The sequence below is a fragment of the Myxocyprinus asiaticus genome, chromosome 33, assembly GCF_019703515.2.
Source record: "Myxocyprinus asiaticus isolate MX2 ecotype Aquarium Trade chromosome 33, UBuf_Myxa_2, whole genome shotgun sequence".
Lineage (NCBI taxonomy): Eukaryota > Metazoa > Chordata > Actinopteri > Cypriniformes > Catostomidae > Myxocyprinus > Myxocyprinus asiaticus.
Window position 1 is genome coordinate 33,936,909 of NC_059376.1, and position 15,944 is coordinate 33,952,852.

Sequence of the window (15,944 nt, forward strand, 5' to 3'; positions counted from 1 at the left end):
AGTGCAGTTTAATACAAATGTGAAATCCAAAAACAGTAAATCCAAACGTGAACAAAACATAAACATGAACTTGACTAGACTTGACAAAACTTGACTTGGCGAATCTTGACTTGACGAGACTTGACTTGATGAGACTTGACTTCCAAACAACGTTACATAAACACAATACCTGACAATGGACAATGGCAAACACAAGGCTTAAATACATGGACAAGGGAGAAACATGACAATGATAACCAATGACAAGACAGAACTGATAACAAGGTAACAAGACAATAAACCAATGAAAGCAAGACACATGAACATGGAGGGAAACATGAAATCACATGACCAGGGGACCACATGACATGAAACAGGGAATCACATGACATGGCAGGGAAACAGGAAATAAAATGACATGGAACACATGACTATAAAACAGGAACTAAACTTCCAAAATAAAAGACATTAACACAAAACATGAACAAAAACACATAAAACAATGACATATCCCCCCACTAGGGGCGGCTCCTGACGCCCCAAAACAAAAACTTTAAGAGGGAGCTGGGGGGGGGGGAGGGGGGTGTGGTGACTTGGCATGGTTACATGGCATGACATGGTAACATTGTACAGCAGGATCCTGAGTTGGCCGTGGTAGGTGTGAGCGCTGGACCATGGAGCAGAGGCGGGCCTGGACTGTGGCGCAGAGATGGACCTGGACCGTGGAGCAGAGGCAGACCTGGACCGTGGAGCAGAGGCGGACCTGGACCGTTGAGCAGAGGCAGGCCTGGACCGTGGAGCAGAGGCGGGCCTGGACCATGGAGCAAAGGCTTGCTTGTGACATGGCATGGAGCACTCTGGGGCTTGGCTGAGACATGGCATAGAGCAGACTGAAGCTTGGCTGTGACATGGCATGGAGCAGATTGTGGTTCGGCTGTGACAAGGCATGAAGCAGACTGAGGCATTGCTGTGACATGGCATGGAGCAGGCTGAGGCGTTACTGTGACATGGCATGGAGCAGGCTGAGGCGTGGCTGTGACATGGCATGGAGCAGGCTGAGGCATGACATGGCATGGAGCAGGCCGAGGCGTGGCGGTGACATGGCATGGAGCAGACTCAGGCATGGCTGTGACATGGCATGGAGCAGACTCAGGCATGGCTGTGACATGGCATGGAGAAGACTCAGACGTGGATGTGACATGGCATGGAGCAGGCCGAGGCGTGACATGGAATGGAGCAGACTCAGGCGTGGGACCCTGGCTCGTCGACCATGACATGGGACCCTGGCTCATTGACCATGACGTGGGACGCTGGCTCGTCGACCATGACGTGGGACGCTGGCTCGTCGACCATGACGTGGGGCCCTGGCTCGGCGGCCATGACGTGGGACTCTGGCTTGGTGGTCGTGATGTGGGATTCTGGCTCATTATCCGCCTCCCCCACAGTGAATGGTGAACCACTTATCAGTAGGGCAAGGTCGATATACTGAGTCAGGCTGTAGGTACTCCAACCGTCAGGCATCAGGGAGGAGACCGGCTCATTCAGCTCAAAACGGAAACAGTCCTTGAGGGCAATCTCATTAAAGTCGTCTCTGCAGGCCAGAGCACAGAAGTCCTCTACATATTCCTCCAGGGAATGATTCCCCTGACGTAAACGAAGAAGCTGAACTGCTGGGTTCATTTTGCGGTCAGGTATTCTGTAACAATGGCTGGCAGTAACAATGATAGGCAGACGAGGACGAGGTGATGTGAAGAACCCAAGTGCAGCTTAATACAAACGTGAAATCCAAAAACAGTAAATACAAACGTAAACAAAACATAAACATGAACTTGACTAGACTTGACGAAACTTGACTTGACAAGACTTGACTTCAAAACAATGTTACATAAACACAATACCTGACAATGGACAATGGCAAACATGAGGTGTAAATACATGGACAAGGGAGAAACATGACAATGATAACCAATGACAAGACAGAACTGATAACAAGGTAACAAGACCAATAAACCAATGAAAGCAAGACACATGAACATGGAGGGAAACATGAAATCACATGACCAGGGGACAACATGACATGAAACAGGGAATCACATGACATGGCAGGGAAACAGGAAATAACACGACATGGAACACATGACTATAAAACGGGAACTAAACTTCCAAAATAAAAGACATTAACACAAAACATGAACAAAAACACATAAAACCATGACAGAATGGCCCCTAGGTATAGCGTTTGCCTGCAACATTTTTGTGCCCAATGCTCCATTGTTTTACATCCATTGACATGTTGCAGTGGGTCAGGCTCAAGGTGGGATTTATAACTGATGGACTCTCACACCCCTGAGAGTGCCAGTGCCTGGTGAAACGCAAGCACTCACATTTACAACAAACACCATAGCCTTTCCACTGAGATTTCTGAATGGCAAAGCCATTCATCTCTGTGAAGGACAGAGAGAGAGAGAGAGAGCGCTAGCAAGGGGAATTTTCCCTTAAAATTCAACTAATGTTTTATGATTGCGACCCATGCTCAAGTATTTTCAGCCCCCTAGGAAGCCGATTAGAATATACTGTATATGGGTGAATGTTGCATAGCGGCAATCAGCATTTCCTGAAGCTCAGCACAAACCCAGATGAGATCAATAAGATATTAGGCTTATGTACATAGCAATGAGCTCAACGATCACTGCAGTCGTTTAGGACACAGCGAGAGAGGCCGTGATCTATTATTGGCCAGCCATTCAAGACAAGCCAGTCCCATGGGAGGGCTGTGTGTGTGTGTGTGTGTGTGTGCACACATCCATGTGGTAACAGTTGCTTTACATGACAGATAATCATCTGTTCAGTGTGGTGTGGTTTCCTGCTACACCCAGTGCAGTGACTCCTTTGAAAGGATTGAAGTTACCCTTACAAAAATGTAGCAGGGCAGCCATGTTTTTTACCAAAATGTCACAACTGCTGTTGTTATGACTGTAAAATCGTAAAAATCAATACGGGATCTCCTTCATACACTGCTTTCAGAATCTTAGTCATGTTGTTTAAAGCTGAAAATATGAATTTTGTTCTTATCACAGGAGTGTACCAGGACTGAAACTAGTGTTTTTATCATTTCTTTTTGTGATGACAGTGGTGACGAATGCCAAGTTAACACAGTTTAATCGTAGTAGCAATAGCTGTGGTGACTGTTGGCAGATGGTTAGCTATGGTTATTGTAAATTTGTGTACATGTAGTCCCTCTTGCTCCTGGTAAAAGTCACCTCTGAGAATCTGGACTGACAGGTTTTCTTGAACTGTTTTAAGAGAGAAAATGCCACAGTGATCTGAGGAGTGGTGGCTGGATTAAGTTTTTTTCTTTCCCCGCAGCACAGTTCTAATCATTTCCCTTCAGTATTCGCAATCCTTACAGACCTTAGGATGGCCCCACGGGAGCCTGAGTCACCACAGACATAATGTATTGGGCCATGCTTGTCTTTACAGCTAGTGATGGATGGATATAATATTCAAGGAGTCTGTTGAATAATGCATATGGGTATTTTAATGTTTCATTCTTGGTCAAGTCTGGAAGTGAGGAAGATATCTTTGTGGATCAACCTGTGTTCTGCTATCCCTCAGACTGCTGAGGCATCAGTATGTGTGTGTCTCGGCTCACTGTGCCTTATTAATTCTATAGATATTCCCCTGACACAAACACATATCCTGTTTTCTTTGTAGACAAAACATGAGATGTCTTCTCATGTCCATTTTTCATCGTGAAGCATTATTCCTGCATGGAATAGTATCATCCATATTAGTTGAAAGGCAAATTGGATAGTATTTTTAGGGTATCAGTGGTGAATGACAAGGCTGTCCTTAAAAACAGCATACATTTTATCTACATTTATGCTAATGGCAGAGATAACAACCTATTTTTATTTTGCATTTGTTTGCTTGTGTATCCTTCCTGGCCGTCATGTGATTTCCATGCCTGGATTCGAAAAAGTCCTTTCTGACGTACCTGTACGGACAGCCAATAGTACAGCTGATAAGAAAGAAAACTTTGAGGCTGAATTAATTCCCCAGCACTGTAGCATCCCGCCTTGAGAAACAGAATGCTCTGAGACTAAAATGTGCTCGCCGCTCTGCCTAGAAGCATATGAGACATTTTAAAGCGTAGCTTTTGTTGGCAGTCATTTCGCATTCATCCAGTCTTTCTTTTCATTAACTTGAATGGTATTCCCCATTTCATTCACAACTGGCATCGCTCACAAAGCTGGACTGATTTGATTTACGGTGCATTAAATTTCTCGCTATATCATTGTGGAGATTGTGAAAGAGGAGAAAAGGGCACAATATCTGGAAACAGATCTAGGAGTCATTATTGCATCCATGATGAGGGACCGGCATGAAATTCGTTTAAACACAGTATTTTCTTCTTAAAATTGGGGTTTTTCTAGACACCAAGAACTTTTAAAGGGGACTTATTTTACACTTTTGTAGCATTTTATATTTTGTCTGAAGTCTATAATGCTATTTCGTATTTAAAAAAAAAAAAAAAAAAAGTGAAACCTGAAAACTACCATTATTTTTGCAATTACGTTTAGTGTCGCAAAAGGCACAACAATTACACACTCCAACATTAAAGTCTTAATTTAATAGTAGGGCTGTCAGTCGATTAAGATTTGAAATCAAATTAATTACATGACATTCAAATTAATAAATCAATATTTGCTGAGAATGGCCCCCAAATAAAGATAATTCAATAAAATTAATACATAATAATTTAAATAGTAAATTAATTACAATAAATCAAATAATCCATTTTGCAATAGAGTTTGTCAGTCTGTCCTGTTCTCACAGCTCCGCCTGTGCTATTTTTAATTGTCGGTCCATGCATAAGATAGACGCTTTTGAAACATCTCATTCGTTTTCAGCATCATAAACCCAGAGTTTTTAGGACGCTGTGTTGTCAAGTTAAAAGTAGTTGAAACTTTTGAAAATCGTGTCTCGAGATCAGTGCATTCTGTTGTGCGTCGCCCAGCTGTCAAGAACACATCCTGTGTGACAGGTTCTTTTTCTTTTGCTGCACTGATTGTGAGTTTTGTTGAGGTGCGTTGACTGCCCCCTGCTGATGTGGTTCATAAAAACACAAAGTTACATGTACTTCAAGCTTGAATTGCTCTGATGGTACGAAAATACATACTTTTATTACGGAATTTACATACGGTTTAGGTGGCGTTATTTTACGTGTAATTTTATATAATTTATCACACTAAATTGACGTGATACATCGACAGCCCAATTTAATAGATGTGAGGGCTTTGCTGGCCACAACATTTTTTTGACCTTGCTCTCATAATCATTGTTTTGTCCTCCTATGGAGTCTTCATTAGCTCTGACATTTCCTATCACTCTTGTCCTGTCATACTTCCTGCTCCATTTCTGAGGGCCGAAACTCCAGGGCCCAGACATATGGCTCCTGACCACACATTCACTGTACTGCCAAGACCCCCACCTGCTGAGACTAACCTTTCCATGTATGTGTGTGTGTTTCAGCCCATCTGAACCAAGAGCGAGAAAAGCGGGCGGTGTTTCTCACAGCCCGGGTCCACCCTGGAGAATCACCTGCTTCCTTCATCTGTCAGGGTAAGACCTCATCTTCTTCTCCACACACACATACACAGATTCTAACAGCATGCTGATTTCCAGAGATCCTGTAGTCTGTTGAAATACAAAACACCAACCAATGTTATGGAGAGTTGGCCTAGTTTCATGAGAAAAGATTTCCTCTTGTGCTTCAAAGGGTTCCAAACCATGTGAATTGCTTTCTTCAATGCAGAATGTTCAGTCTCAGTCACCATTCACTTTGATTAAAAAAAAAAAAAAAAAAAAAAAAAAAAAAAAAAGGATACAAAGGAATTGAATGATGATGACTAAGGCTGTCAGCCCCAAAAATTCTGCCTAGCATCTCCTTTTGTGTTCCATGGAAGAAAAGAAAGTCATGATGGAACAACATGATGGAAGAACTTTCATTTTTATGTGAATTGTTCCTTTAAGTTCTGTTGGGTTTTGCTGTGAAGGTCAGTAGAGGAGTGGAAGAACAGAAGGTCAGTGAGTGTACTGCAGATTAGAGGAAGTGTCAGCTCACCTTCTCTGCATCACTCCTAAATCTGTTTAAAGCTGGCGATTCAAAGACCTTAACTGTCACGGAGCACAACTCTTGCTGACACAACAGTCTGACAAAATGCCCAGATTTCAAAAGCAATACTATCAACAGCATCAATTCTGCAGCAAAACTCTACTTTCACTCTGAGTTACAACAAAGAGACGTGTCTTTCCTTAGAACGTCCTTGACAAACGATGACAATACAATGCAGTCTTTTCACAGGTGAATTGTTTAATTGTTCTATATTAGAGATTTTCAAGTCTTCGCACCTGCATTGTCTATATTACCATAAAATATTTAAAGGAAATAATGTGTGTTAGATGGATACATATCGGCCAGACAGATTGCTAAGGCAAGCATCACTATCTTTATTGCTCATACTTAGGGTTAGAGATTTGAACAACTTTAGCATTTAACTTGTTCTGCAACGCTTGTGCTACGGACATGAAAGATATCTAAAATGTGGTTTGTTGGTGAGAGGTTTGCAATCAGACTTACCATGACCCGAATAGACGTCGTAGTAACATTAACAGCGAAAATAATCTACTCTGGTTTTGTTAAACAAAGACTTTTAATTAACCACAGGGTATAGCTTTCTTGGTTTATATAATGCTTATAGTTAAAAAAGGAGCCACCCGAATAGCCGTTCTCCACCATGTTTTTCAAATTCAGCATTTTGAATATGACTTCTTAGCTGTCGTGGCATTATGGGATAGTAAAGTGTCCAGCTGATGCAGACTTCAGAATCTCAGTGGATGTAGTAGGTCACTGTGTATTTCTCGCATATTATTTCATGAATACTAAAGATTTGGACATGCTACTTAAATGACATTCTGCTTTTGGCATGCTACAGTATATAGTAGTGAAATGTGCATATTTGGACATGGGGTTACTTTGAAGGAGTGACCTGAGCCATATCTAAGGACCACTATATCATAAAGACTAAGAGTGGACTGTTTTGACTTGTGCCAGTAAGCAATAACACTCTTGAAACCACTCAGAAGACCCTAGCAACCACGTAGCAACATACTAAAAAACACCCAGAACATTGCAACCGCATAGCATTACCCTGGCATTGTTGTGGTGAGTTTTGCAAGGGCAAGCACCACAGATGTTTTTGTTTTGTTTTTTGCAGAAAATCAAATTTTTATTTATTTTATTTTATCAAATTGTACGTCTGATTTGTTGTCATTAAAAGGATAGTTCACCCAAAAATGAAAATTCTCTCATCATTTATTCATTCTCATGCCATCCCAGATGTGTGTGACTTTCTTTCTTCTGCTGAACACAAACAAAGATTTGTAGAAGAATATTTCAGCTTTGTAGGCAAGTCAACAGGGTCCAAAACTTTGAAGCTCCAAAAAGCACATAAAGGCAGCAAAAAAGTAATCCATAAGACTCCAGTGGTTAAATCCATGTCTTCAGAAGCGATATAATAGATGTAAGAAACAGATCAATATTTTATTTCCTAAAACTTCTCCTCCCTGACCAATAAGTGGTGATATGCACGAAGAATGCAAATCGGCAAAAACAAAAGAAGAAGGAGGGCTGTTTGAAAGTGGAGATTTATAGTAAAAAAGAACTTAAATATTGATCTGTTTCTCACCTATACCTATCATATAGCTTCTGAAGATATGGATTTAACCACTGGAGTCTTATGGACTACTTTTGTGCTGCTTTTATATGCTTTTTGAACTTTTTGTTCAAAATTTTGGACCCTGTTGACTTACATTGTTGTACTTGACCTACAGAGCTGACATATTCTTCTAAAAATCTTGTTTGTGCTCTGCAGAGGAAAGAAAGTCATACATATCTGGGATGACATGAGGGTGACTAAATAATTAGAGAATTTAAATGTTTGTGTGAACTATTGATTTAAATTGCATTGAATATAAAGTGTACACATTGTATATAACACTATCTGTCAGCCTGCTCTCTAGATATCAACATTGATTTTGGACATTGAAAGCCCGATATCAGCCTACCACTACTGTGTCTTGCCAAATATTTTAGCAATATCCCACAATGTGATGATTAGTAGTTGCTCTGTCTCTTCTCAGCCTGAATCTTCATGCAGTTAATTACTGAGTTCGGCCTTGTAATCCTGAAGAGGGCTTTTACGCTTAAGTGAAGTTTGGTCAGTGAAGCTTCAAAGTCACCTGCCCCACCACTTTAATAACACACACTCACAAATCATGCCGATATGCATGAGTAAATATAGGAACTTCAAGCAATTAGATAGCATAGCAGTGTGGCCTGCCTGTGTGCCACATTGACTCAATTAGAGAGCTTGTTATGCCTCCATTAGCACTAATGAGCAGGACAGAGTGGGTGAGGGGTTGAGCAAGATGGGGGAATGAGATGGGGTCTGCTCTCTCTCTCTCTCTCTCTCTCTCTCTCTGCTCTCTCTCTTTCTATGCTTCTTGTTTACCTTTCAGTTATTCACTCTCTGTACAGGGCAAATGCAAGTGACCACCACTATGGACCCCCCCCCCCCCCATCTGTGTCTCTTTCTCATTCTGTTGCTTTAATTAGTATGATCTTTTTTTCTCAGCTCTCTCTCTCTCTCTCTCTCTCTCTCTCTCTCTCTCTCTCTCTCTCTCTCTCTCTCTCTCTCTCTCTCTCTCTCTCTCTTTTATTCTCTGTTGTCTGGTCTATTCCATTTGTATTGACTGGAGATGTAGTGTATGTTGCTGATGTTCTAATTCGTCTTATGTCCAATTGCTTTTGTCTTTCAAAGTCAGTTTTTCAAGTCTGGGATGGACTTCGTTTTAATGTCAAATTTAAAGGGATGTTTCACCAAAAATAAAAATTATGTCATCATTTACTCACCCTAATGTTGTTCCAAACCTGCATGAATTTCTTTCTTCTGTGCAACACAAAAGGAGATGCGAGGCAGAATGACAGCTTCAGTCACAGTTTACTTTTATTGTGCTGTATGTATAAACAATATGAAAGTGAATGGTGACTGAGACTAACATTTTACCTAAACTCATTTTGTGTTTCACAGAAGAAAGATAGTCATACAGGTTTGGAACAACATGAGGGTGTGTAAAAGATTATTTAATTTATTTATTTGGGTGAACTATCCTTCATATACTTTACTGTGTATATTTGTGTTTCTTTCTTGTAGGTGTGATCGAATTTCTGGTCAGCCAGCATCCTAGTGTGCAGGTCCTGCGTGATCATGTGATCATGTGAATGTACCAATGCTCAACCCTGATGGTGTGTACCTGGGGAACTACAGGCCAGAGCAGAAACCAACCAGTCATGCCAAAAAAAAAAAATATATAATTCCTCTTATTGTCATCAGAAAATTTGTGTGTATTTAAAGGAATATTCTGGGTCATCATAATTTTGTCAGTTATCACAGATTTATTTTCGACTCATCCCTCCTTTAAAAAAAACAATTCCTCTTGTTTTAGAGGTTAAAGTGACTGGGGCCAAATTTTAGTGGGTTTTAGCCCCTGCAACAGGGGGGCTTTTTACCCCAAATACTATCCTTTCACCTATTGGACAGTTACTGAATTTATATATATATATATATATATATATATATATATATATATATATATATATATATATATATATATATATATACACTATATTGCCAAAAGTATTCATTCATCTGCCTTTAGACGCATATGAACTTAAGTGACATCCCATTCTTAATCCATAGGGTTTAATATGACGTCATCCCACCCTTTGCAGCTATAACAGCTTCAACTCTTCTGGGAAGGCTTTCCACAAGGTTTAGGAGTGTGTTTATGGGAATTTTTGACCATTCTTCCAGAAGCGCATTTGTGAGGTCAGACACTGATGTTGGACGAGAAGGCCTGGCTCGCAGTCTTCGCTCTAATTCATCCCAAAAGTGCTCTGTCGGGTTGAGGTCAGGACTCTGTGCAGGCCAGTCAAGTTCTTCCACACCAAACTCGCTCATCCATGTCTTTATGGACCTTGCTTTGTGCACTGGTGCGCAGTCATGTTGGAACAGGAAGGGGCCATCCCCAAACTGTTCCCACAAAGTTGGGAGCATGGAATTGTCCAAAATCTCTTGGTATGCTGAAGCATTCAGAGTTCCTTTCACTGGAACTAAGGGGCCAAGCCCAGCTTCTGAAAAACAACCCCACACCATAATCTCCCCCTCCACCAAACTTCACAGTTGGCACAATGCAGTCAGACAAGTACCGTTCTCCTGGCAACCGCCAAACCCAGACTCGTCCATCAGATTGCCAGATGGAGAAGCGTGATTCGTCACTCCAGAGAACTCGTCTCCACTGCTCTAGAGTCCATTGGCAGCGTGCTTTACACCACTGCATCCGACGCTTTGCATTGCACTTGGTGATGTATGGCTTGGATGCAGCTGCTCGGCCATGGAAACCCATTCCATGAAGCTCTCTACACACTGTTCTTGAGCTAATCTGAAGGCCACGTGAACTTTGGAGGTCTGTAGCGATCGACTCTGCAGAAAGTTGGCGACCTCTGCGCACTATGCGCCTCAGCATCCGCTGACCCCACTCTGTCATTTTACGTGGCCTACCACTTTGTGGCTGAGTTGCTGTCATTCCCAATTGCTTCCACTTTGTTATAATACCACTGACAGTTGACTGTGGAATATTTAGTAGCGAGGAAATTTCACGACTGGACTTGTTGCACAGGTGGCATCCTATCACAGTACCACGCTGGAATTCACTGAGCTCCTGAGAGCGGCCCATTCTTTCACAAATGTTTGTAGAAGCAGTCTGCATGCCTAGGTGCTTCATTTTATACACCTGTGGCCATGGAAGTGATTGGAACAGCTGAATTCAATTATTTGGATGGGTGAGCAAATACTTTTGGCAATATAGTGTATATATATAATCACCTTGAAAATTTTTTAAAAATGACAAATAAGTATTTTGTTTCAAAATAAACGTGATCATTTCCAGGATATTCATTAGCTACATAAATTTAAAAAATATCAAATATTAGATCAAATTGCCATAAAAACAACCTTTAGACATTACACGCAATGATCTCATGGAAGAGGAAAATGTTGTAGTTCATAGTGACAAATATACCGATCAGCCACAACATTAAAACCACCTGCCTAATGTTGTGTAGTTCCCCCTTGTGCCGCCAATTAGCGCCAACCGGCATCTCAGAATAGCATTCTTAAATGCTATTCTTCTCACCACAATTGTACAGAGCGGTTATCTGAGTTACCGTAGACTTTGTAAGTTCGAACTAGTCTGGCCATTCTCTGTTGACATCTCTCATAAACAAGACGTTTCCATCCACAGAACTGCCCCTCACTGGATGTTTTTTGTTTTTGTTTTTGGCGCCATTCTGAGTAAATTCTAGAGACTGTTGTGTGTGAAAATCTCAGGAGATCAGCAGTTACAGAAATACTCAAACCAGCCCGTCTGGCACCAACAATCATCCATGCGATTATGTAATCAGCCAATTGTGTGGCAGCAGTGCAGTGCATAAAATCATGCAGATATGGGTCAGGAGCTTCAATTAATGTTCACATCAACCATCAGAATGGGGAAAAAAAATGTATCTGAGTGATTTGGACCGTGGCATGATTGTTGGTGCCAGATGAGCTGGTTTGAATATTTCTGTAACTGCTGATCTCCTGGAATTTTCATGCTCAACAGTCTCTATTAGTTACTCAGAATGGTGTCAAAAACAAGAAGCATCCAGTGAGTGGCAGTTCTGTGAATGGAAACGCCTTGTTGATGAGAGAGGTCAACAGAGAATGGGCAGACTGATTCAAACTGACAAAGTCTACAGTAACTCAGATAACCGCTCTGTACAATTGTGGTGAGAAGAACAGCATTACAGAATGCTATTTTGAGATGCTGGTTGGCGCTGTTTTGGCAGCACAAGAGGGACCTACACAATACTAGGCAGGTGGTTTTAATGGCTGATCGGTGTAGGTGTTTAGGAAAGTCCTGTGGTAGTTTTTGATGCTATTTAGTGTTTTGGGAGAAAAGAAAAAGAAAGGAGCCTTTAGCCCCTTTGTACCATATATATATATATATATATATATATATATATATATATATATATATATACATAGATAGATACTATAGATAGATAGACAGACAGACAGACAGACATACTGTATACACTGTATATAAGAGGAGTTTACAATTACAATTAAATTACAATTAAAAGAAAACCAGAGGAATTTCATTAGTCCAGCACAAGTTTTTTGACAAATCATAAATAAGTATATCATTCATTATGACTAATTATACCTACCTATTTACTGTATTCCTGATGTGCACAATAAATTTTTCTGAACTGATAAGACACCTCTCTAAACTAAGTTGAATACTGACAAATCAATGAACACATGCAGCCATCAAAACAGATTCAAATTGTGCCATACAGCACCACAAAATGTCCACCACATTCTGGTCACTTTAGAAAAAGAAATAAAGCAATTTATTAAAAAGATAATTTATTGAATTTAATGAAAGATATAAATTAAATACACATTTCTATGGGTGGCCTTTAAAATATTAATTATTATGACAAACTACTGTTTGTGTAAAAAAACCCTTATGTTGACATTTTAATTTTTCAAATTCAGGAATTTAAATAGAATTTGAAAGTCATTCTCAATTTAATTCTGAATGGTGCATTGCCCTTGGCTTATCCACACATACACTTTGTTCTCATGTGTCTCCTAATGTGAGTGTATATAAATGTATGTTTGTTTGAGAAAAAGTTGCCCTTTTGTGCTGACCAAGGGCTTCCTGGAATCAAATCTTATACCATAGTTGTGTGTGTGCAGCAGCCATTGAAGTCTGCACTGGGGCCGCAGTAGGTCATGAACAGCAGGTGTTGTCTTCACTCTGAATCCCATTATTGGTTTTTATATAATGGTGGCAATCATTCTGAATACGCCATTGGTGCTCTGCATTTTCCCATAGGCCTGAAAAAACTGTGTCCATGACTGCCACCTTGTGTCGTCTCTCGGGCACTGCAGATCTGCAGAGGTGGATCAATTGTGGTGACAGGGTTGACATATGGCACATCGCCACCACTGACCCCTGAAGGTGCTCTCAGCAGCAACTTTAACGATGCTGCCTCACCAAGAGCCAGTGAGCTCCATAATTAGAGATCTGATCCATCTATCCCTCTCCTCCTCTCTGCGCTGAATCAGTAGTTTTTCTGCATCGAGAGAGAGAGAGAGAGAGAGAGAGAGAGAGAGAGAGAGAGAGAGAGAGAGAGAGTACAAGCAGATGCAGGAGGGGACATGGGATCAATCCTTGCTGACTGGGGATTAGTGTTGTTCAGGGAGCAAAAGCATTGACTATAGGTCCAGCTCAAAGTCACAGAGACACAGAGAGGATAGCAGCAGGGGGCGAGCAGGGGCTGAAGCATCTATCTCTCCCCCACATCGGTACACTGCCTCAGGGAAAGAAGAGTAACAAACAGAGATCTAGTAGAACACATATGAGTGACCTTAGTCTCGCAAATAGCCAGACCTTCGACTAATGTCATAAGGACTTGTCCACACTGCAGGTTAATTCTGGCCAAGAACTGCCCACAGGAAGGGACCATCTGAGCAACATGTAAAGTGACCAACCAGTTCACTTGTTTTTTACGTGTTGCTTAAGGGTTGGGTTTATCCAAAATATGTTATAGCACAATAATAGACCAGTGTGGGGGAAAAAAAATATTCAAATAGTGCCATGACAGTGGAAAAAAACACCCAAAAAATAGTGGAAAATATGTTTAGACTTTGTGATCAGATTTTAACTTCTCCCAGAAGTAATAAGTAGCCTACTTTGACAGACATACTTAAAAAACAAAGTGGAATTTACAGATCTGCTTGTGGATATTTAGTGAACTTGTTAGTTAGATAGTGCCTCATTCAAAGCTAAGAATCTTTCAAGGATTTTATGGCCTTAGCCTTGCAAACTTTGGCAAATCCAGTGACTAGTGCTTCCTCTTGCATAAAGTTGCATAAAGCCAGCCAAGCATATTAGAGTTTTCCCAATTAACAAAGTGCTTTCCAGTTTTGTGTTCAATATGCATCAGTCAGTGAACGGACTATGAGATTAGATTGACCTTACATTTCTTATCTGAAGTCTGAGCCTGCAGTTTATCTTTCACCCAGTGAAGTAGTGTTGACTGAAGAGTAGGGCATAGTGTAATTACTGTGGAAAATCTCCCAAACACGCACACACCTGATGTCCAAAAGTCATATACTCATGTAAATTATTTTTGCAATATGTAAAATATTTTCATAATGTATATATATATATAGTGAGCATAGTGAGGATGTCTTCATAAATAATGCCATAAATAGTTTATCATTTATCAATTAACATCATACAAAGTCCAGTAAACATAAAAAAGCTAAATCAATATTTGGTGTGGCCACCTTTACCTTTAAAACAGCCCCAATTCTCCTAGGTGCACCTGGACACGGTTTTTCTTGGTTGTTGGCAGATAGGATGTTCCAAGCTTCTTGGAGAATTTACCACAGTTCTTCTATCTATTTAGGCTCATTAGTCTCAATTGCTTCTGTCTCTTAATGTAATCCCAGACTGACTCGATGTTCAGTGGGGGGCTCTGTGGGGGCAATGACATCTCTTGCAAAGCGCCTTGTTCTTCTGTTCTAATCTTTTCTATTTGCAAAAGTAATGTTTGGGAGTCTAAAATGTATTTTTCCTACACACAAAAGTTGAAGATATAAATAACCATCTTAAGACAAATATTTTTGTGAAACATCTTAAATGCCTAAAACATTTGCACAGTACTGTATATATATATATATATATATATATATATATATATATATATATATATATATATATATATATATGACAAAATATATGTTAGGGTAAGAGTTTCTTGATTGCTTGGTGTACAGTACAGTACAGTACAGTACTAAAAGGCATGTTGATATATACAGTTGAAGTCAGACGTTTACATGCACTTAGGCTGAAGTCATTAAAACAAATTTTTTTAACCACTCCACAGATTTCATATTAGCAAACTATAGTTTTGGCAAGTCGTTTAGGACATCTACTTTGTGCATGACACCAGAATTCCAGTAATTCCAACAATTATTTACAGACAGATTGTTTCACTATTAATTGACTATATCACAATTCCAGTGGGTCAGAAGTTTATATACACTAAGTTAACTGTGCCTTGAAGCAGCTTGGAAAATTCCAGAAAATGATGTCAAGCCTTTAGGCATTTAGCCAATTAGCTTCTGATAGGCTAATTGGCTAATTGGAGGCGTACCTGTGAATGTATTTTAAGACCTACCTTCAAACTTTGTGCCTTTTTGCTTGACATCATGGGAAATTCAAAAGAAATTAGCCAAGACCTCAGAAAAAAAAAACTGTGGACGTCCACAAGACTGGTTCATCATTGGGAGCAATTTCCAAACGCCTGAAGGTACCACGTTCATCTGTACAATCAACAGTACGCAAGTATAAACACCATGCACGTTTATGAAGAATCTCTCTACACTTTTTAAACTTAAAAATTACAATTCACTCAATGGTACTGCAGCATCATCTCATTAGATTGAAAAATTATGGGTCATAAGCATTGTTCTGGTGGCCACACAGTGCTTACTCATTTGAGGTGAGTATACACAAAAACCTTAGAAAGACAGGTAGGCATACAGCGTTTGCTTGCGACTGCACTAGACTACATTGCTGCTTTCACCCTGAACTCTACTGCTGCGAAGTTCAAACTCAATAACTTTTAACCACTTCAAGTCAATAGCATAATAGTTTTCCATTTCCGTTGCATCACACTAGGTAGCCACGTATACGTGAAATCTCTGTGGTCC

General features: G+C 40.3%; 1 pseudogene; it reads left to right on the top strand.

Annotated features, from left to right (window-relative positions):
* LOC127424073 (cytosolic carboxypeptidase 6-like) overlaps positions 1-15,944 on the top strand; it is a 464,974-nt pseudogene that overhangs the window by 414,879 nt on the left and 34,151 nt on the right.